This window comes from Saimiri boliviensis, chromosome 21 (genome assembly GCF_048565385.1).
Source record: "Saimiri boliviensis isolate mSaiBol1 chromosome 21, mSaiBol1.pri, whole genome shotgun sequence".
NCBI lineage: Eukaryota > Metazoa > Chordata > Mammalia > Primates > Cebidae > Saimiri > Saimiri boliviensis.
In genome coordinates this window covers 9,185,755-9,209,349 of record NC_133469.1, presented here as the reverse complement: position 1 = coordinate 9,209,349, position 23,595 = coordinate 9,185,755, and the positions used below count along the sequence as shown (strand labels likewise).

Sequence of the window (23,595 nt, the reverse complement as noted above, 5' to 3'; positions counted from 1 at the left end):
GAGGCAGGGGAATCACTCGAGCCCAGGAAAAGAAGGTTGCAGTGAGAGGAGATCGTGCAACTGCACTTAAGCTTGGGTGACAGAACAAGATTCTGCCGGGGGCGGGGGGGTAGGTGAAAAAAGCATACCACTACAAGGTTATGGAACCTAAAATCTCTGTCTCCTGATATTTTGTCAATTTTGGCAACCTTCTCTCACATAAATACAAACAAATTACTTCACAGAATGAAAATTTTGTAACAATTTTTTCCCTTGTAAGGTATAAGACAAGCATAATATACATGTGAGTGTATATTATGAGTGTGATAACTGCTTACAATTTGGGTAATCGGGGGTTTTTGTTTGTTTTGGTTGTTGTTTGTTTTGTTTTGTTTTTGAGATGAAGCCTTACTTATTCTTGTCACCCAGGCTGAAATGCAGTGGCATGATCTTGGCTCACTGTAACCTCCGCCTTCCAGGTTCAGACAATTCTCCTGCCTCAGCCTCCAGAGCAGCTGGGATTACAGGCACATGCTACCATGTCCGGCTCATTTTTGTATTTTTTTTTAGTACAGATGGGGTGTTTCGCCTGTAATAGCAGATGATGGTATGCACCTGTAATCTCAGCTACTCCGGAGGCTGAGGCAGGGAGAATCACCTGAACCCAGAAACTCACTGCAGAGGTTGCAGTGAGCTGAGATCAGAAAACTGCATTCCAGCCTAGGCAACAGAGCAACACATAGTCTCAAAATAAATAAAACATAAAGGGATCTAACTAAACTAAATAACAAAAGGTGATCTGAGAAAGACATTTTATACCATATTGGGTACCTATCTGGCCCAGCAGCGCAGTTCTAGAAATTTAAGACAAACCAATTCTGAGGCTGGTATAGAAATACCAGTCAAAAGCACGGCCTAAGGCCTTCGCACACCATAAAATCAGTGAAACTAATTGGGGTTCTTCAGCATCTGCGGAGCACTGGCTACCAGTAACGAATAAGTTGGGAATGCAAATAATTAGTGTACCCTGAGGTGACAGCTAATTCCACTAGCATACCATTTCACAGGAGATAATATGGCATTCTACTTTGTCCCCCTACTTTGAGAATGCTGAAGCTAGAAATTTCAAGTTAGTCAAATGTCAAATGTCCTTTGAAGAACTTTAATAAAGATCCGGATCTTCCGTAATCCCCTGCACAGAAAGATCTTGGAACTCCTCTGAACCAACATACACAGACCCAAATCACATGTTACCCACACATTTTCCAAGGAAACAAATATTCTTTTAAATATTTTCTGGTAACTTCTTCCACAAAGACAAAAAATATATAAGGTGCATTCCACCTAGGTCAGAATAATACACTATGTTCTGAAGCACGGGACAGCAACTGGGATTTTAAAAAAGAGTGTACCCTGACCAAGTTTTATGCTCTGTGGAAGGCAGAGGCTGGAAGCTACAAGTAAGACAGGCTTTAAAAGGCCAGCCAAGGTACAGTCTGCATTTCTCAGAAGAGTTGCCTATGGCTAAAACAAAGCACAAAATGAGAGATACAAAAGGCAAAACCACAAACCCCTGTACTGTCTGACCTGGGAATCCTCACTCAACCGATAAGGAAATCACCAGGGTAAGTAACTTGCCCTGGGCTGCAGTTTATTTGGCGTCAAAGCCGTAAGCAGACTCCTAGGTCGAAATCCAGCGTAGTTTCCCCATCCACCAAACTGCTACCCTACAGAAGATGCTGTATAAAACTCGTCACTGAGACTGTTAACATAAGGGTCCAATTATCATTCAAAGATCAGCCTGTTAGATAATAGCTCGAAAATTCCATCCATTTTACAGCTGTTACTAGAGACATCTAATCTTCGAGTGAAAAAAGCAAAAAGGAAAAGGGGGAAATCCTAATTCTGACCTGACCTAAAGGAGTGAATACAGACCAGCAGACCGTACTGGTATCCGCAACCACAAAAACAGACAATAATCCCACCCACAAGCAGAGGAAGACGGCCGCTCCACGGCACCGCCCCCCAACTCACTAAATTCCACTCCCATTCCGGCGTCCTCTGGACAGTGCACCTCCCGCCGCAGCCGGCGAGGGATCGGCCCGATTGGCCACGCTCCTTCAAACCACCACTTTCCCCGAAAAAGGGACTAGAGCCTCAGGCCCCCAAACGAGCGCTCCCTCGCCCAGAGACCCCCGGCTCGCACACCCTGCCCGGCCCCCCGGGGCGGGGGAGGGGAGGCCGCCCCACACAGGAAGTGTGTCCAGCGCCGGGACCCTGCGCCCAGCCCGCCGGTACCTGCCCTCCGCCCCCAACAGGCGAGAAGCTGCCGCGTCCACATGGCTTCAGGTGTTCACATGGCAGTAAACGGGCCCCTGCCCTCCCGGACGCCCCAGCGCGGCGCCCTCCAGCCCAGAGCCCGGCCCTCCGCCCCGCTGGCCTCGCCTCCAGCCCGCAGCGAAGAGGCGAGTGCGGCCGGTGCCCCCGGGACTGCCAGGGGCCCTGAGGCAGGCGGCGCTGACTCCCGGACGCCGCCCGCTCACACCCGCCGCCTTTGCACCCAAGGCCGCGCGCGACCAGCAGGTACCTTCCTCTGCACCCGCGGGCGAGGACCGGCGCCCAAGCCCCGCCGGACCCCCAGGCCGGCCCGAGACACTTCAGCCCTCTGACGCCAGGCCCGGCCCGGCCCCCTGCCCGCACTCCCGGGTCGGGCCGGGCAGGAACACTCCCCTCAGCACCCCAAGCCCTTGCTCGGAGTCCAGGAGGCTCCGCACTCCCAGGTCGGGTCCGGCCGGGACCTCCGCTCCCCGCTCCCCAGGCCGGACACCCCGGCCCGGCCACAGATCCTCAAGCCGACCCTCTCCCTGCTCCTCAGGCCCGGGCGACGGTTACCTGCGGGAGCCCCCCGCCCCGTCCCTCGGCCTCCGCCGGGGGCGGGAGGGGAGAGAGCTGTGGCGGCGGCGGGCGGCGCTGCGCGGGGTGGGGGTGGGGGTGGCTCCGCTGCCTCCAGCTCGCGCGCCTGGGCCGGCGGCGGGGCGGGCCGGGGCCGCGGCCCCTCGAGGCTCGCTCCGGCCCGCGCGCTCGCTCCCCAGTCCGGCGCGCCTCAGGGCGGGCTCCCCTGGCGGAGGCCGCGGCCGCCTCGCAGGGGCCGAAAGCCGCTCGGCTCGGGGTTTTTTCTCTCCATTCTCCCAACACACAGGAAATAACAGAGCGTCAGGTGACGACGCGCGGCCAATGGGGAGGCTCCGGGCCGCGGCGCGCGGGCGGGCGGGAGGGCGCGCGGCGGGGCGGGGCACGCGGCGGGGGCGGGGCGCTGGGGGCGGGGCCGGGCGCGCGCGTGCCCACCCGCGTGCGGCGGCGTCGAGGTCGGCGCGCGCCGGGCCGGGGCTGCGGAGACCCCCACCCCGCGGCCGGGTCGCGCGGGGTTTTCTCCCGCGGCCGCTGGGCACAGCGCCCCGCCCGCCCAGTGCCATCTTGGCCCGCGCCTCAGGACCGTCTTGAGGGTGGCCGCGAGCCAACTTTCTGGGGAGTTGGTGGCCCGGAATCTATCTCTGTGATTTCTGGAGTTCCCTGGAGCCTCCAATGCCAGAATCGCGCCTCTCGCGGCCCAGGACACGGCCTCTTCCTGGTCACCTGTTTAGTCAGACCGGGCGTGGGGGCGGCTTTTGCCCGCCAAGCGTCCTCTGGGCCGGGGGCAGCCCAAGGCCTGGCTGGTCCCGCCTGGGTCCCTGGCAACCTCGGCCCATGGGCGCCGGGTGTCCGTGGAGGAACAACTTGGGTTCTGCCAGAGCCTCAGTTTCCACCACCGTAAACGCGAGGAGGGAGGTGCACCTACCTCACCTGTAAAATGGACGCTCCAGTTGCCTTCTGCTGTCGCATTAAGAAGCTGCAATGCTGGGCCAGCTGCGCCCCGGGTCCCGAATTAATTTGCAGATAAGGCAGAGGATTTGCGGTGCCAAGGCCTCAGCCTTCCTTTAAAAACCTGATGTGCTTCTAGAGCAAAGTAAGGACTAGACTTTCTTCTAAAGAAAATATCAATTGTAGGGCAACCACTTTGTAGATGTTAGTGCCCGCACGGCCATCAAAAGTGTTAAGGCCAGATGCGTTGAGAATTTGTGATCCCGCCCCTGACCTTTGACCTGGCCAAATTATCTTCCCACTTTGGGCTTGTTTCCTGTGGGTGAGGAGAGTTTGGGTTAGATGTCCCTAATGTTGGCTAAAATTGCCAATTCTAAATTAGGCTCCCATCTGACCTAGATGTTAGGGGAGTATGTGGCTTCCTCTCCTGAAGCAACCCAACTTGAAAGTAAATTGGAATTGGAAAAGTGCTTCCGGCAGCAGGTGGGGATTCACAGCAACCAGGTGTGGTCTGGGACTCAGATTTCCCTATATTTGAGATATACGGCTTTCTCGGGTCTGGTTTTTCTCTTTGACCTTTCACTCCACCTAGCCAGAGATGTGAATGCTTTCTTTGCCTTTTCTTAAGCTACACAAGGAGGGTGCCAGGGTCCCAAGCAGGACCTGAGGTGGTCCCAGGCCCCTTGGCAGGAGCATGTAGTTGGGGAAGACAGTGATTTCTCCTGCCTTCCTCTGTCTAGGCTCACAAAGTGGAATTGGGCTCCAAAGCAGTTCAGGACTATTCCTGGAGACTTGATTCCCCGACACCTCCTGCATGCCAGGCTTTTCCGGGGCAGAGCTGAACAAGCCACGAGGCCCTGCCCTCTGGCTGTTCCCATTGTTCTGTGAGTTTCATTTTCAAATTCTCAGGCCTCAAGACTTGAGACCAGTGCCTGGCTTCTCCTGGGGGCAGGGCTTCAAAGGGAAAGGTGGAAGAGGCGCTCAGCACAAACCCATGTTTTTTGGACAAAAATAGGAGAGTGGGGCCGGGCGCGGTGGCTCAAGCCTGTAATCCCAGCACTTTGGGAGGCCGAGGCGGGTGGATCACGAGGTCGAGAGATCGAGACCATCCTGGTCAACATGGTGAAACCCCGTCTCTACTAAAAATACAAAAAAGTAGCTGGGCATGGTGGCGCGTGCCTGTAATCCCAGCTACTCAGGAGGCTGAGGCAGGAGAATTGCCTGAACCCAGGAGGCGGAGGTTGCGGTGAGCCGAGATCGCGCCATTGCACTCCAGCCTGGGTAACAAGAGCGAAACTCCATCTCAAAAAAAAAAATAGGAGAGTGCAGGTGAGCTTCCTGAAGACTCGTGTTGGGGGCACCCTCAATTTCTTACGAGAATTCTTGAAGAAAGATGAATCCCTTTTCCTTAGTCTCCCAACCCATCATTCCTCCATTCTTTCCCTTTTTCCTTAGCTCACTTTCGTCTCAGATGCATGGCCTGGGGGGATGGTGACAATCTGTTGCAGAACCTCATTCAAAAGGAAAAACTATTGAGAATGTAGACAGATAACTGGAGTCCAGGCTCTTGTCGGCGCCTGCCTCTTACATAACCATGCAGCCCCCACCCCCTCCTTCCCTGCCCTTTCAGACCCTGCCAGAACATTGCTCTGATGACCTCCACCTGGAAACTTCCCCAGTCCTAGGACCAAGCCAGCTGAGTCTCTTCATCCCTGAAATCCCATCACTTTCTCTTTTAGTACCATTTGGAAAAAGAACGTGTATGGGCATCATGGCCAACAGGAAGATGTGGGTTACTCACACTGTGTGGCCTTGGACAAGTCACTTCTCCCTTTGGTTTCCTCAGATATAACATGGAGATAATATTATCTCACTGGGCCAGGCCTGGTAGCTCACACCTGTAAATCCAGCACTCTGGCAAGCTGAGGTGGGAGGACTGCTTGAGCCCAGGAGTTTAAGACTAACCTGAGCAACACAGTGAGACCCCACCACCACCCTCAGCCCACAGTCTCTATTTAAAATAAAAAAATAAATGTTTTAAATACATCACTCATAAGGTGTGGGACTCTCAAGAGAGCTGCACAGGCAGGGCACAGTGGCTCAGGCCTGAAATCCCAGCACTTTGGGAGGCTGAGGCAGGTGGATCACCTGACGTCAGGAGTTTGAGACCAGCCTGGCCAGCATGGTGAAACCCCATCTCTACTAAAAATACAAAGATTACTTGGGCGTGGTGGCAGGTTCTTATAATCCCAGCTACTTGGGAAGCTGAGAATTGCTTGAAACCTGGAGGCGGAGGTTGCAGTGAACCAAGATCGGGCCATTGCACTCCAGCCTGGGTGACAAGAGCAAAACTCCGTCTCAAAAAAACAAAAAAATCAGTGCAGGGCCGGGCACGATGGCTCATGTCTGTAATCCCAACCATTTGGGAGGCCGAGGTGGGCAGATCACTTAAGGTCAAGAGTTAGAGACCAGCCTTACCAACATGGAGAAACCCCGTCTATTTAAAAAAATCAGTGCAGTACCAGGCACTGTTAGCACTACTAGCTACAGTGCTGTGATACAGACCCAATAGACACATGAGTAGACTGAGACTCAGAGGTTAAGTTGCTGCTGGAGATTGCACTGTGGCAGGCACTCAGTAACTGACAGCCCCTCCCTCTGAAATCACATCAGTGTCTTCTGTTGTTCTCTCATTGTTTCAAATGCAGGGATCCTGTTTTTCCTACCACACTTGGAGCTCATTAAGAAAAGGACAGTACACTGGTTGTTAGTTTTTTTTCCCCTCCCTCCTAACCCAGTTCACTCAAAAATTACTCATTGAACTGAATCAGTGTATCAATTCTAGAAACAAAATTAATCCTTTCCCTCCTCCTCTGTCTCAAAGAAGGCTTTTGGAAACACTGTATCACTCCTTTTATTACAAACTCCTCTGCCCTCCTCCAGGCGCCTGGGCCACTCCAGGATTACAAATGGAGCCTTCTGCCTCTAGGTCACTGATTCCACTACCATCTGTCAGCGTGGATTGATTGAGGAGACTGGCCCTGCTCGGCAGATCAGTGACTTGTGCAAAGTGAGCCGTGTTGTCGGTGCCTTCAGAGCAGGCGGATGTCCTTCCTCTCACTTGCCAGCTCTTGTGAGCAGACACAGAGCCCTCACCTTTATCCTTCACCAAACTCGAGCTCTCCTTCCTCTTGGGAGGGACTGCCTACTAACTCAGTCACACCAAGAGGGAGGCCTAGAATTCCTGCTCACAAACTCAGGGCTTCATCTGCAGTCTTCCAGGAGGCAACTTACAAAAGCTGTGGGCTAAGAGTGAGAAACTCCCCACAGCCTCCTGCTGCGCCTGTCCCCAAGCCAGGCACTGTCCCCTTGCAAAGCACAAGGATACTGAGAGTGCACAAACAGCAGAGGTGGGGAGCCTCTGTAGGCACGCCCTCATTCTGTGCCCTCATTCCACAGGGGCCCCTGCTTTGTGCAAGTCTCTGAGCCCCCATGAAGGGAGCATGGGGGCTCAGAACAGTTCTTTCTGGGATAAGGTCAGGGGAGGCTCTAAAGTTACGGTGGTGGGGAGGGTTTCAAAACAGGACTGGCCAGGCACGGTGGCTCACACCTGTAATCCCAACACTTTGGGAGAGCAGGGCGGGCAGATCACGAAGTCAGGAGATCAAGACCATTCTGGCCAACTTGGTGAAACGCTGTCTCTGCTAAAAATACAAAAATCGGCTGGGCGCGGTGGCTCACGCCTGTAATCCAAGCACTTTGGAGGCCAAGGTGGGCGGATCACCTGAGGTTGGGAGTTCAAGACCAGCCTGACCAACATGGTGAAACCCCATCTTTAAAATAAAATAAATAAACAAATAAATAAAAATACAAAAATTATAAAGAACAAGGATCTGGGAGAGAAAAAAATACAAAAATTAGCTGGGCATAATGGCGCGTGCCTGTAATCCCAGCTACTAGGGAGGCTGAGGAAGAAGACTAGCTTGAACCAAGGAGATGGAGGTTGCAGTGAGCCAAAATCGCGCCACTGCACTCCAGCCTGGCGACAGAGGGAGACTCCGTCTCAAAACAAAACAAACAAAACAAAAAACAGAGAACCAGGGAATACCGAGACTTAGGTGTGTGGGGGAGAGCCACCTGCTGTGCCCAGGAGGACTGTGCCCAGTGCAGGAAGAAAAGATGAAGCTGCAGAGTTTGGCAAGGGTGGGATTCTGCAGGGCCTGGTATCACTGGTGTTTGGCATGGATTTGTTTTGCAGGGTCCCACAGCATCTTCTCACCAGGTTTGCCCAGCCACTCTACCCTGCAGGATGGAAGTGTGGTGTCCTAATCTGGGCTTCATGCCTTCATTTCTCCCTCTGGACTGTATCTGCAGGGCAGAGACACCTCTGCTTCTCTTGGGTCTCTAGCATCCTGTGCAGGGTAGGGTACCATGTCCATTAAAATGATGTTAATGAGATGACAGCCGGGAAGAATCCAGGCTTACTATGAACCAGGCACTATGCAGATTTCCCTTTATTGTCCCATTTCTTCATATTTGCAGCAGCCTAATGAGATTGGTACTGTTATCACCCCTGTTTTACAGACGGGGCACTGAGGTGCGAAGAGTTTAAGTAACTTATCCCAAGTCACACAGCTTGGAAGCGGCTGAGCTGGTATTTGAACCCAGCTCTTCAGAGGCTGTACTCTTAACTACCAAGCTTCCCAGCACTCAGCAAACACTGGAAAGTGTTTCTATGGACATAGACAGTGGGACCAAAAGTCTGCAGGCCAATAAGGAAAGAATGTAAGAAGACAGTGTGGGCAGCACCAGCCTCTCCCACAGTTGTATATTAAGCTTTGGACACTGAGCAGCTGGGGCAGGTCCGGGGGCCTCAGCCTCTCAGACCCCATGCCTGAAAGACCACGGTCTGCCCAACAAGCAGCAGCTGCTGTGGATCAACTTACATATCTTCCCCACAGGTGAGCAGACAGCGAACACCTGAGGAGAGGCCAAGGAACGGGAAGCCCCTGCAGCCTGGGCACACAGATTGCTACCAACTGCTTGGCACTCACTGCCCCTCGTGGCTGGACTCTCACTAGGCGGGCTACTGGAGCTGGGGGCCAGCCTGGTCTCACCAATGTGTGTCCTTGGGCAAATCATCCCATTTCTTCAGCTGTAAATTGGCTTGGGAGGGGCCAAGTGAGCTGCCTGCCTCGGGGAGTCAGAGAGCTTACCTGAGTGATCCCCGTTCACGCCTCACGACAACCCTACCAGGCAGGGATTGTCATCTTCATTGTACAGAGCAAGAAATGGGTGCATACAGAGGTTAAGAGACTTGCCTAGGTCACACAGCTAGGAATAGGCTGTGGTTTGAACTCAGCCTTCTGGCTCCAAAGCCCCCACAGAGTCACTCAGAGCACTACAAAGAGTTAACCTGAATATGAAATGATCTAACAGTCACAGTGACAAAGGCATGCTCTAAGCACTTTTCCTGCAGTAACTTGCCTAATCCTTACAACAACCCTATGAAGTGAGTCCCATTCTCGCCTCATTTTGCAGATGAGGAAACTGAGGCACAGAGCAGCTAGGAGGGGGCAGAACTGGAATATGCAGGGCCCCTGCGTCGCTTTGTCATGAGATGACAATAAGGAAGTTCCTTTCCTTTGGGATTATTTCTGCCTGAAAGCTCAAGACTTTTAGCCACATCATTGTCTGGGCTCCACAGGAAGGCAGTGCCACATGCTGAGGCATGCTGGGAAAAGACTTTGTTCCATCCTGTTTTGTTGACATGCTCTTCATTTTTAAGCCTGAAACCCAAGCTTCCTGCTAAGAATTCAAACCGTGGAGAAAAACGCAGCCATGATAACGGCCACTACTTCCTGAGTCTCCAGTGTTCCCCGTGCTCGGGGCTCCATATATGTCACTTAACTTTAGTCTTCACAACACCAGGGCAGTCCCCATTTTCACAAATGAAGAAATGGAAGCCCAGAGTCACTAAGAAGATGCATGAAGGTGCACAGCTGCTAAGTGATGGCACTGGAATTAGTCCTCAGGTCCTCAAGAGTCCTGACTCTTGACGATCTGCTGGTTCCCCACAGAGGTGTGGAGTCTTGTTTGCTGGGCATTTGACAGAAATATTTTTGTTCATCTTCTGCCACAGGTTGGTCTTTCAGTGTTGAGATTCCTCGGCCACTTATTAATAGAAAGCACCAGGAGGCAGGTGCAGGGATGCAGAGCTGGATGCTGCCTTCTCAACAGGAGAAGCCAGGAAACGCAGATGCCGTTGCTCAATCCACTCTGTCTCTCCCTCCAGTAACTCAGAATAGCTGCCCTGACGCCAGGGTGATTGTTTTCAGGAAGCGGCCATGCCCTGTGAGGTTCCTCATCACTGCCCTGCATCTCCCTGTGAGTTCCTGGGGATAACTGCCAAATCACATTTGATTCCAGGGGAACAGAAAGCAGCAGGAGCTGTGGATTCTCCAACTCTTAACTGGTCCTCTTGACTGGAGCCACTTTGCCCTGCCCACCTGTCTCTGCGGTGGATTCATTACAGTTATCCAAAGCCATTTTGACTTTTCTCTCCCTGGCTCAGAAGTCGTCAGTGGGTCCTGAGTGACTTCACATTCAGGTTTATTCCTATCAGCCTGGAATACAATGCCCTCTTTGGCTCTACTTGCTTCTCCAAACCTCTCTCCCAGGTCTCATTCTGCCTCTCTTCCTAACTAGACAAGCTGGCTTCCTGTCCTGTGCCTGTCTGCTCCCTGCAGCAGGAATGCTCTTCCCCCTTCCCTACAGATTGAAATTATACCCTCTTTCAAGTCTTACTCAAATGCCACCTCCTCCTCCGGAAACTCTTACCTTAACACTTATTCATTCATTCATCATTGACTGAGCCCTTATTATAGGACAAGCATTGATCCCAAGAGTCTCTGTGGTCATGAAGCTTATGATGCCATGGAGTAGTCAAAAAAAGAATCATCACATAAATAATCATCTGGGGCTGGGCCCGGTGGCTCACACCTGTAATCCTAGCACTTTGGGGGGCTGAGGTGGGCAGATCACAAGGTCAAGAGATCAAGACCATCCTGGCCAACATGGTGAAACCCTGTCTCTAGTAAAAATACAAAAATTAGCTGGGTGTGGTGGTGGGTGCCTGTAGTCCCAGCTACTCGGGAGGCTGAGGTAGGAGAATCACTTGAACCCGGGAGGTGGAGGCTGCAGTGAGCTGAGATCATCGCACCACTGCACTCCAGCCTGGGTGTGACAGTGAGACTCTGTCTCAAAAAAAAAAAAAAAAAAAAAAAAAAATCATCTGATAATCATGATACACATTAGTAAGTGTGGCAGGAGCACAGCAGGTGTATAATAGGGACCCCAAGCCTTGGGGATCTAGGACATTTAAGCTGAGACCTGAAAGACAAATAGGAAATAACCATGTGATGAAGTTGGAGGAGAGCTCCAGGCAGAGGGCGTGGCCTGGGCAAAGGCCCTGCGGTAGGAGGGAGCAAGTAGATTTCCAGGAAGGGCATGGAGGCCTGCAGGGTAATTGAAGTGAAATGAGAAAGCTGGAGATGCAGCTGGAGCAGGACAGCACAGGCCACAGAGGCTTTGCCACTTTATCCCTGGGCAAAGAGAGATAATGAAGGATTCTGAGCAGAGGACACAAGCCAATATGCATTTAGACGCGATCCTGCCCTGTGGCTGAGCCTCTTCTGAGAAGGCCAGGCCCTGTGCCAAGTCACCCTGAATCGCAGTCATCAGGGTTTTCGGTGTGACTGTCCATATCCCTTTTCCTAGACCAAGCTCTCAAAGGCAAGGCTGACTTCTGGTCTTCGGCTTCATCCCCATCAGCCAGGCCAGTGCCCAGCACATGGAGCTGCTCCAAAAACACAGGTGGGATGAACCAGTGACCAGGACAAGACGCTTACCAGCATTTCCCTGCGAAGGAGCAAGGCTGCCTGCGAAGCCTTTCACGTTCTCTAGAAATTACAGAGTTCAAGAGTTTAGGTGAGGCCATGACTCAGGGAGCCCGAGAACCAAGCTGGCATTGCATTGTTGCGTACACCCAGCCTCAGCACACAGTATGATCCTGCCCAGGCATCTGCCCATGGCCATCTCTTAAATGACCAGAAACAGAACCAAAAGATCTGTAAGGTGCTCTTGAGGTTACAAAGCATGTTTCACAGAAGCAGTCTCATCTCATATAGGCAGCCCTCTGAGCTGTGTGGTTACTGCTTTACAGATGAGGAAACTGAGGTCCAGGAGAGAGCAGGTCCTCAGCAAATCAAGACAAAACAGACCAGGACCTAACAAAAGTCCAGGCTATGGATGGCCCCATAGCGTTAAAAGAGCTTTCTAGAAATTTCTTTGAAAACTATTGTAAAGTGACATATTTCCTCAGGATGTCTGTCGCACCAGCAGTGGGAGCCAACACACCAATTCTCAGAGGCTCTTCCCCCTGCGCAGCGCCGCTCAGCTCCCAGGCCACCAGGCTGGCGGCTTAGCCCAGGGCACAGGAAGAGGCTGCCTGGGCTTGGCGCTGACTTACAGCGGGTGCTGAGGGAAGGCAAGGTTGATTCAAGAGGACTCCTAGAGCTCTCCTGTGAGCTGGGCATGGTGCTAAGTGCATTACGTGCGTTCACTCACAACGTCCTCACAACACTATTACAATGACCATCCCCACATACAGGCGTGAACACTGAGGCTCAGAGCAATAAATAATTAGCCTGAGATCACATAGCAGGTGAGTGCAGAAGCTGATCTGAACCCATGCATTGCCCTTAAGCAACCCCATGCCCTGAGCAAAGGTGAGCAGAAACATGTTAAGAGGGAACCAAGACTGAATCTTCCTCAGGGGCCCTGACAGTACAGGGCACCTCTTGCCCTGCCCACCTGATGACCATTATTCCCATTATCAATACATCCTGCTGTGGGCAGATGACAAGCATGCGTGGTAGCCACCTCTTCAGAAGTTTTGTGTCTCCCCAGCCTCCTCCCTGAGGGCTCTCTGGGCTTCCTTTACCCGTCCTGCCCCAGATGGGCTCTGTGACTTCTTGGTAGTAGGTGGGTGTTAAAAAGAAAGGAAGGACGGAGGCCAATGTGACCTTCAGCAAGCTCCCTAAGCCCCTGCAGCCTCAGCCTTTTCACCTGTAGAACGGGGACATTAACATCACCCCCTACTGAGGGCTGCAGGCACACAGAGTTCAATCAGTGACTATGCTTCTAAGTGCCTTTGCCATCTTCATTCCAGCATCAGGCACCCCATGAGGTGGGATCATTCATCCCTTGAGCAAACAGGCTCAGGGACATGTGGTGCCTGCAGTCACCCAGCAGACGGAGCAGAGGAGCAAGGAAGAAGCCACACCTGTCTGATCCCACAGCTCGTGCTGAGGGGAGGAGGAGGAGTGAATGAGCCGCTGGGGGCCTCTGTGGCAATGAGGCTCACAAAGCCACGTATGGGCTGCATGTGGCTCCCCAACCCCGTGGACACCACCTCAGGTGCTCCTCACATGTGATGGGGTGTGGTGTCTACAGGTCTCGCATGCCCTCTGGAAAGCTGCTACTGGGCTGGGCCCTGTTGATCCCCCAGCCCAGACCAGGTGAGGTACTAGCAGGGACAGGAGGAGAAATGGGAAGGCTGGGCAAGAGGTCGCTCATCTGCGGGCTGAGTGCAGAGTGGGAGGGAAGAAAGCATCCTTTCTGGAAAAATCAATGGGCCGATGATACCGCCCAAGTCACTACCTACATGGAAACCTTCCAAGAAAATCAAAGCAACAAGAGAATCACAGCCCCTTAGAGCAGTGATGGGCCTGAGAGGTGAACAGACCCAAGTCTGCATCACACAGGGAAATGCAAGTCCAGGATGGTGGTCACGACTTGCTCAAGGCCCCACGGGGTGTAGGTGGCTCTGCCACGTCTGAGGGGTGTCCAGCCCGAGGCAGCTCACTGACAGTGGTGAGTGGGCCTGTGTGGTCTCCATGCCTCACACTCCCGCCATTCACTTCCCTCTGCTCTTGCCTTTGCTAACCAAGGGGGCTGGTTTAGCCTCATCTATTAAATACTGAATTTCTGGGCTCTTCTATGCACACTTTTGACTTCTAGGCTGCCCAGGCCCCTGCTCTGACCCTACATGTAGCTCAGAGTGGGGAGAGAATATTAAGTAAGCTAATACATTGTTAGGCAACTAGTACAGAGCCTGCAAAACTCACAGTAAGTGCTCGTAAGTCTTGGCTATTATTACCAGACATGATGGCCATCTCCATTTTACAACTAGGGAAACTAAAGATTAGATAGATTGAGTGATTAGCCCCCAGATACTAGGTGCTAGAGCCTTCACTCTGTGGGGCCTCTTTTTTTAAGCTAACAATTATTCAGTGCCCCCTGGGAGCCAGGCTCTGGCTGACTGCTTTGTGAGAATGATCTCATGTAATCTTCACCTCAGCCACCCTGTGATATAGGTATTATTATTACCCCAGAACATAAAGACTCAGAGAGAGCAGGTAATTTTCCTAAAGCCACACAACTAGGAAATGGCAGAGGCAAGCTTGAACCCAGGAGGTCTGGCCCCAGGACTTTGACCACCCCTCTGTGCTGTCATCTCTGTCAGGGATAGGTCTGGGGGACTAGCCACCCCAGGTTCCCACAGGAGCCTCCAGTCATCTCAGGGTCCCAGGCTGGAGGAGCTGCTCCTAGACCCCTCACCCTTTGATTGGCATCCAAACTGCTTCCCCAGCAATTATGTTCCAGCTCAGAATGTGGCCTGGACTGGTCCTGAGACTCCAAATCAAAAAAAGACCCAAGTTGGTCCTTAAATTCAAATCTGGGGCCATCTGGGAATCTTAGCACAAGGCAGCCTGAAGAGGCCAGCTTTGCAAGATCCTGAAAACGGGTCCAAAGTTGCTAAGACGCAGACACATCCAGGAGGCGAGTTTGCAATGGCCGTGGTGTCCGTCTGGCACCACCCAGTCTGTCATCAGGTCAGGGTCTCCCTCTGGAAGTGGCTCCCCCAGCCAGTGAAACAAGGGCCCCACTTCCACTGTTGCCGCCTCTTCCCACTCTTCCCTTCCAACAGCTTCAGCTACACAGCGCAGCCTGCCTCTTACACCCTGGGTACACTGTTCTCGCACTTCCCTCTGATGGTACACCCTCTCCTGCCTTAGCAAGGCAAATTGCTACTCACTCTTCAAGGCCTTCAAATGCCACTTCCTCTGTGAAGCCTCTCTTGATTTCCCCATCTGAATACACAGAGGTACACAGGGAAAAGATTTCTCTGGGGAAAACCCCCCTTGGGGTGGGTTTGCCCAAAGAAAGTTGAGCCCATCACACCATCTAGGACATGAGGAGAGGACAGCTGTTCCATCCTGGTGGTCCCACTTCCTGGGGGATCTGAGTCTGAGTCTGCTCCTCTGAGTTCCAGGTACAAAGTTCCTCTATGCCCAGCTCTGGGCAGGTGCCAGGGGTACAGAGCTCGGGAGGCCTTAATGTCCCTGTACCCAAGGACGGTCACCCAGGCTCTGTGCCCAAAGGCCTAACAGGGAGACAGACCCACCTCTGTGTGGTCAGGGCTGTGAGAGGGCACAAAAGGTGGTCCAGGCACAGGACCCAAGCCCACCCGAGAGGAGGACAGGGAAGGCTTCCTGGAGGAGGTGAATTGAGACCAGAAGACTTGACCAGCCAAAAGAGGAGGTGATGAGGTCAGGTGAGGGAACCAACTCTAGAGGAAGGGAGACTGGAAGGAGGGCCACAGCCTTCCCCAACCCTCTACCTATAGATGTTCCTGCCCTGGCTTTCTCAGCTTAGAACTCACAGTCCCTGCTGGGGTCTGAGCTACAGCCTGGCCCTGGTAAAATTCACTCCGCCATTCATTCTCTGGTGGCCTGCTCTAAACACATTGTCCACCTGTGTCCATGTCACTGCAACTGCCTGAGCCCTGTGGCAGCCCGGAAGCTTAAGCATGGCCGCTTCCTGGCCCAGGGCAGGCTCAAGCTCCCTTGCCCTCATGGGCCCATCAGAGGAGTCCAGGTCCAGGACGCTTTGCCAACAGCCCCTGGCTGCAGAGATGTTTGCCAACCTCCAGGCCAGCGAGCCAGCCAGCACTGCAGCCGGGGTAGTGCCCAGCCCTGACCTTCATTCTGCAAAGCCCCATTCCAGCCTCAGTCCCAGGTTCTCTGTCTCTGGTCACGCTTGGGAAGCAGCTGTGGGCACAAGTAGCCTTCAGAGACCTCAGGCGGCCCAGGCAAAGAGAACGATGGAAAGATGACCCTGGCTGGAGGCAGAGACCTGGGGCAGGGGGGAGTGGGCGGGGAGCTGGGACAGCACCTGGGGGTTGGGAGAGCTGCCCAGGCCTCCTCTGGGGTGAGCTGAGGAGGGGCTGCAGTGTCCCGGCCTGTCTGTCTCCAGCTCTTCACTGTAAAATAAACGGTAGAAGCGCACGCCAGATAGAAAAAAAGGGAGGGCCAAATAAAGCCCCATGCCGCCCGCACAGGCTCCCTCTGTGGGTCTGGGCCAGGGCCTCGGCCTGGGTTACTTGCTGCTGCTTTTCCCGGGAAACCACTGGTGCCAAATTTGCATTTACCACAAACAGAGACAACACAATGTCATAATCCTTCTCCTGTCATTCTCCCCTCTCCTCCTCCTCCCACCTCAGACACACACACGCTAACACAAAATGACGGCTCCCTCGACAGCCTGAATGAGCAAAGCCCTCGATCTGCCTCTTCATTGTTGGCGTTTCTCTCGGCCCTCGCTCCGTGCCCATCGCCCAACTCGCAGCAGACCACCCACTGCCCCTCTTTTGTCCCCCACCACCGCTGACAAATGGCCTGCTGGAGGTGGAAGAACATGCCTGGAAATAGTTGGGGGGGGGGAGAGGGAGCAGCCAGCCCCCACCCCCGCCCCCCGCCGCTCTGCACCCTCACACCCGGGCCAGCAGCGCACAGCGGCTGGACCTGGACCGGAGGGGACAGGGGCGGGCACTCCGCCCCTGGGACTGTGACCCGGGGCCCTGCCCTTCACGCCCCTGCTGCTGCCGCGCTCCCCGAGCAGCCCCCTCAGGCCCCTCCTCTCCTGGCCACCCTCCTGGGCACTGCTCTGAACATCCCCCGCCTCCCCGCCCTCCATCGCTCTTTATGGCAGTTTCAAAGCTGCAGCCGCCACTCGAGCAGCTGCGGCCTTTGATGGGGACAAGGCAGTGAAGGCCGCCCGGGAGGCCCCTGCCCAGCCCTGCCCTGGCCCGGCCTGGCCCCTGCCCGTCCCCGGGGAGCCTCGGGCCAGGGCAGCGAGGCGAGGCGGAGCACCCAGCGGGCACGCCTCACACGCCAGAGCAAACTTTCACGACCGCGGGAGAGGCACCGCGCACACCGTTACCTTTGCAGCAGCATCCTTCCCTGGCCCTTGCCCCAGACCCCCTGCCAGCCTGGCGACCACGGGGAGGAAAACAACTCCCGAGCTGAAGCGGGGGAGGAGGGGAAAGGGAAAAAAGGAGAAGAAAAAGGAAAGGGGCCAGTTTCTCAGCTTTCAGCCTCCTCGTGGCTCCTCCTGCCCAAGCCGGCAAGTGAAGTCACAGGGCCGGGGCGGTGACATCAGCTGAGCCTCTGACATCACGGCCCCTGCCGATCTCACCTCTGCAGGGTGGAGATGGAGGAGCAGCGGGGAGGAGGGATGGATGGATGGAGGAGGGAGGGGAGCACCAGATCCCTCCGTCGCCTTCAACTGCGGAGAGCGCGTGCCAGCATGGAGGGGGGCAGGGGAGGGGCGGGCTCATCTGAAGAGTATGTCTTGTCTCTATAGATAGGGGCGATTATGTGTCTATTTATAATTGGCCCCAGAGCAAATGGCTTAAAAGGGGCGAATGCCCACCACAGGTGAGAATCGCAGCTCACTGCTGTGCTTGGAGACTGCAGCGTAAAAGCAAGCGGGACTGTTCACAGAACACCTACTGTGTGCTGGGGACTTGCACCAAGCACCTTAGGTGGTGGTCATGAAGACCAGAAAGGGCTGCATTTTACCTGGTAAGGCTCAGAAAGAGAAGGACATCTCTGAGGCTGCAGAGCAAAAAGGTGAGCTGGGATGTGAGTCCACCAAAGGGGCTCAGAGCCTAAAGGGCTGGCTGGGTAGCTCCAGGGCTTCTTAAAGGCTTCATGGGCCACTGGAGTGAGCCCACACTGCCCCCTACAAAGGTGGGCTTGGAAAGGGCAGGGCATGGCAGTCCTAACCACCCTTTGTCCCAAGTCCCATCTCAGGGAAGCCACAGCAAGAGGAGGCCTGGCTTGGGGTGCCGGCTGTGTTTCTCTGTGTACACCAGCAACGTTCGTTCCAAGAGGCTGAGCACCTACCTCCTGCAAGCCCAGCACAGACTTCACACCCACCTTCTTACCCTACGGCAATGCCTCGGAGGTAAATACCAATGCCCCGTGTCAAGATGGGGAAACCAAGGCCCAGGAAGCACTGGGACAAAACAGAGACCCGAGTGTCCACTGCCCGGACTCAGGACCACAGCAAGATCCTTGGCCTGAGCCGCCTACTCCAGAGCTGCTCAAGCCATCCTTGGCCTGGTGGGGCCTTCCCTGTCCAGTGCTCCCACCTCTGCCCTCCAGTGGGAGGCCACGTACTTCACTCTGTCGTGCTTGCTCTGGCCCAGGGCCCCTCCAGACCCTGCTCTGTCTACTCCATAGCAGTATTCTTCCCTTCTTCCCTGGTTCCACAGGGCAAGCTGGGCTGCTGACCACTGGCTGCCCCAAACTTGGCACATGCCTGCCACTGAGCTTCTGTGCCTGGCATCTGGTGAGGGCCTACTAAGCGCCAAGTCCTGGTTATCTCATTTCATCCTTCCCAAATCTAGGATGTCAGGGTTATAGGTAAGGACACAAGGCAGCTCCCACTGACTATAAAGTACTTCCATACCTCCTGGTCCCTCCCAAATCCTGGGCTAGTGTTCCCACCTCAGTCCTTGGGATCACCACAGAGCAATGCACCACTCCCTACCCCTATCAAAGGCTGGGTCTGCATTTAAGACCTAATATGGTACTGAATCCACACAATTCAGTAAACCCTTCTAGATAAACTGACTACTCAAAGAGTGCAACTGCAAATGCGAGTGACGAAACCACAACAAACCTTCATTCTGTTTTCTTTGTTTTGTTGTTGTTGTTGTTTTTTAATTTTTTTGTAGGGACAGGGTCTCACTATGTTGCCCAGGCTGATCTCAAACTCACGACTCAAGTGATCCTTCTACCTCAGCCTCCCAGAGTGCTAGGATTAAAGGTGTGAGCCACTGAACCCAGTTATCTTTAAAAAACATGCTCTTGGCCAGGTGCGGTGGCTCACGCCTATAATCTCAGCACTTTGGGAGGCTGAGGCGGGTGGATCAAGAGGTCAAGAGATCGGGACCATCCTGGTCAACAAGGTGAAACCCCGCCTCTACTAAAAATACAAAAAAATTAGCTGGGCATGGTGGCGTGTGCCTGTAATCCCAGCTACTCGGGAGGCTGAGGCAGGAGAATTGCTTAAACCCAGGAGGCGGAGGTTGCGGTGAGCCGAGATCGCGCCATTGCACTCCAGCCTGGGTAACAAGAGCGAAACTCCATCTCAAAACAACAACAACAACAACAACAACAACAACAACATGCTCTCTTGCCTCCGGGCCTTTGCACATGCTGTTCTCTCTGCTGGAAACACCTCTCCTCCCCCTACTCCCACCCCTTCCTGTGTTACATGAGGGTCTCGACTTACATGATTTCCTCTAAGAAGCCTGACCCGCACCCCAAGTCCAAGTCAAATACCCATTTCTATGCTTGTCCCCCACAGCAGCTCATATGCGGTGTCCTGGAAGGCAGGAAGAAATGGTGGAAAGGGATAGGGGCTCTGAGGCCAGCTGCTCGAGTTCAAATCCTGGTCCCCAACTTGCTCGCTAGGTGACCTTAGGTCAACCACTGACCCCTCTGAGCCCACCCCACCCTACGTGAAGCTGACAGCGTAACAATGTTCCTTCCAAGGGTCTCAGCACAGTGCAGACCCTCACAAGACCCCAGCAGAACTGTACCTGCCCCTTCCCAGTGGGGCTTTGAGATCAGCCAAGGACGCCGGTCTGTCATCCTCTGCCCCTCGTCCTCGGACCCACACAGTGTGTACCAAGAACTATGCCCTGAGGAACCCAGGCAAGGCTGACTGAAATAGTGGATTGAAGAACTGCAATTCAATTTGGCAGGCACCTACATCAGGCTGTCTAGTTTTAAATCTTGGCTCCACCACTTCCTTCCTGTGTGACCTTGAGCAAGTGACTTCTCAGAGCCACACATGCTCCACCTGTAAAACGGGGATAAGAATAAGACCTACCTTATAAGGCTGCTATGAGATTACACGAGATAAGGGATGCAAAATGCTTAGAGTGGCGAGGCCTCTCAGCAGGAGCTGATCCCAGTTAGCAGCCAGCATAATTGCTTTATCTGATCAGGGTCTCCAAGGTATCCGGAAGACAGAGCACAGTCCGGACAGAGCACAGTCCGAGAGAGAGGGGGTGTGGCAGTGGGAAGAAACTGAGCTTCAGGGGATCAGAGACTAGCCTCCAAATAAGCTTGCCAAGCCTCATTTTCCTCCTTTATGCCACTGAGATTTTGAGTGGGTCATTTCAGACAAGGAGTGCCAATGTGCCTCCTGGCACCAGGCCAGGCACTTCACAGATAAGCAATATAGATGTGGGTTCCCTTCAGTCCCCTTGAACCGTGGAGGACACATGTGCACAATTATTTAATAACCTCACACACACACCCTAACATGAGTGAGGTGGGATCCCAAGCCAAGAGCAGACGTCGCAGAGAAGGGCCTTGAAAGGAGTGCAGCTGGGAGTTGGCATCAGGGAAGGCTTCCTGGAGGAGGAGGTATGTAAGCTGGATCAGGACGGCTGGGAGGAGGGGAGGAGGGGTCAAATGCATGGACAGGAGGATTAGGCACCCAACCCCCAAAAGTAAAAAAGCACATTTTCACATTGGTAACTCCCTGGCACATTTGGGTAGAGAGGCCATGTTGCCTCTATTTGGGAGCACAGGTTTTTGGGAGCATGGTGACTGAGCTACAGGGATCAGAGAGCACCAAGCCTTTGTTTTGGACACGTTATTCTTGGGGATGAAGGCCAATAAAGAAACCAGAACATCTGAGCTGGGAGGAGTGTTGGAATCATCTAGTCTAACCATTTCACAGATGAGCAAACTGAGGCCCAGAGAACTGAACTGAGTTACCCAAAGTCACACCGCTAACAAAGAGCAGAGCTGGGGTTCTACTCCAGGCTGTCTAGCTCTAGAGCCAAGGCTTTTATCCAACATACTCTGCTGCATCTCATCGTAGCATGGATCCATCCTCTCATGCATGCATGCACTCATTCAAGCAGCGCTTGTGTGAGCTCTTACTGTTCCCGGCACTGAGGAGTCAGCAGTGAAGGCACAGCCAAGCCCAAGGAGCCCCACCTGCCTCTCCCTGACCCCTGCCACCTTGCACTATGTCCAGCTGTTTCAGAGTTCAATTGATCCTCCTGAAAAGCCTGGTTTCAAATTTAGCTGCTCAAGACCACAGACCATTCTGCTGGAAAACCAACCCCCTTTCAAAGGCCATTACATTGCTTGCATGGGAAAGGGGGAGTGAGGACAATTGATCCAGTATCCATTTCTGGGCATGGTGAGTTGCATGGAAGTCTGAATCCTCCCTAGCCAAAGGAAAAAAAAAAAAAAAGGTCCTGCAAATCAGATTTGGAAATGTTCCACAGGGCGTGAAGCAAGGAAATGAAAAAGTGCAATGCTGGAATTCCTTCACCACGAGAGGTTTCAGCAAGTCCAGCACCCTGGGCAAAGGGAGGCAAGCCAGACATATGTGCTGGACACCCTTCCAAAAGCCCTCTGGAACTCCCAAAACTGGACCTTTTCCTGTTAAGAAAGCACACTGCTGTCCAGATGCAGTGGCTCACTCCCAGCTCGCTGGGAGGCCAATGTGGGTGGATCACTTGAGGCCAGGAGTTTGAGACCAGCCTGGCCAACATGGTGAAACCCCGTCTCTACTAAAACTACAAAAATTAGCCAGGCATGACTGGGCACAGTGGCTCACGCCTATAATCCCAGCACTTTGGAAGGCCAAGGCAGGTGGATCATGAAGTCCAGAGATCAAGACCATCCTGTCCAACATGGTGAAATCCCATTTTGTATAGGCTATGTACAACAGGCAAAGTTCTGTATTCATGAATTTGACTTAGCTGCCTCAGTTTATAGCTGTGGTAGTTTGCCCACTGGGGTGTCAAATTTGAAGTCTGTAGGAAACAGATCTGGGGCTCAAGTCTGTAGGACTGTCTGATTGTAACATCAGCAACACCAGCAATATCTCCAATCTCTTTTTGGGTCCTCTTTTCAGCTGATGCCTGTGAGGCCATGTAAATAGCTGCTGCTGCCCCAGAGATGGGGCTCCTCCCGGGAACCAAGTCCAATCCCACAGCTTTACGGGCTATATGTGTAGCTGCCATCTGCACTTGTTTAGGAAGGCAAAGGTTGGAACAGAACGTGGACATAAAGTCCCCAGTTGTGATCAAATCCCCACTGGTTTCTAGCGCTTTCAAAATAAGTTTAACCCCGTCTTTACTAAAATACAAAAAATTAGTCAGGCCTGGTGGCACACACCTGTAGTCCCAGCTATTCAGGAGGCGGAGGCAGGGGAATTGCTAAACCTGGGAGGCAAAGGTTGCAGTGAGCCAAGATCGTGCCACTACACTCCAGCCTGGTGACAGGGCAAGACTCTTGTCTCAAAATAAAAAAATTAGCCGGGCATGGTGGTGGCACACACCTGTAGTCCTAGCTACTCAGGAGGATGAGGCAGGGGAATCACTTAAACCCAGGAGGTGGAGGTTGCAGTGAGCCAAGATCGCACCATTACACTCCAACCTGGCGACAGAGTGAGACTCCGTCTCAAAACAAAACAAAACAAAAATTAGCCAGGCATGATGGCATGTACTCGTAGTCCCAGCTACTCATGAGATTGAGGTGGGAGAATCACTTGAACCCAGGAGAGAGGCAGAGGTTGCAGTGAGCTGAGATCGTGCTATTGCACTCCAGCCTGGGCAACAGAGTGACACTCTATATAAAAAAAAAAAAAAAAAAAAAAAAAAAAGAGCCAGGCACGGTGGCTCACATCTGTAATTCTAGCACATTGGGAGGCTGAGGCGGGCCAATCACAAAGTCAGGAGTTCAAGACCAGCCTGACCAACATGGTGAAACCCTGTCTCTACTAAAAATACAAAACATTAGCCAGGTGTGGTGGTACATGCCAGTAATCCCAGCTACTCAGGAGGCTGACGCAGGAGAATCACATGAACCCTGGAGGTAGAGGTTGCGGTGAGCCGAGATCGCACCATTGCACTCCAGCCTGGGCAATAAGAGTGAAGAAACTCTCTCTCAAAAAAAAAAAAAAAAAAAAAAAAGAGTAGAGTGTCTGCTCTGTTCCTTACCCATTACACTGTTCTTCCACCCCAAAAGGCTGGCAGAATGTTCCCATTCTACAGATAGGGAAACTGAGGCCCAGAGAAAGACTTGTCCAAGGTCAATGCAGGCCTGGCTGGCTCCAAAAACCACAATCCTCCCTCCACACCGCTACTTTGGTGCAACCCTGGGCAGGCCTCATTCCTTCTCCGTGCCTCGGTTTCCTTGCTCTTAAGTGAAGACACTGGGGAAGAAGATCAGGAAGCTTCTTTCCAGCCCTGGCGGTCAATGCTTCTATTCAACGAAGCCGCCTGGCTGGGGCTGGTGACTG

General features: G+C 53.4%; 1 protein-coding gene across 7 annotated transcripts in view; it reads right to left on the bottom strand.

Moving 5' to 3' along the window:
- The window catches only part of TCF20 (transcription factor 20), a 189,220-nt gene that overhangs the window by 108,906 nt on the left and 56,719 nt on the right, over nucleotides 1-23,595 (bottom strand). For 4 of the 7 annotated variants that reach the window (XR_012515507.1, XR_012515508.1, XM_003932809.4 and 1 more), the window contains exon 1: nucleotides 2,872-3,188. The exons of 1 other annotated variant lie outside the window; for it this stretch is intronic. The gene's annotated coding sequence lies outside the window, so the exon portion shown is untranslated. Of the gene's footprint in view, nucleotides 1-2,871; nucleotides 3,190-17,184; nucleotides 17,404-23,595 lie in introns of those variants that run through there. 2 more of the 7 variants (XM_074391196.1, XM_010343390.3) reach the window with 2 other exon arrangements.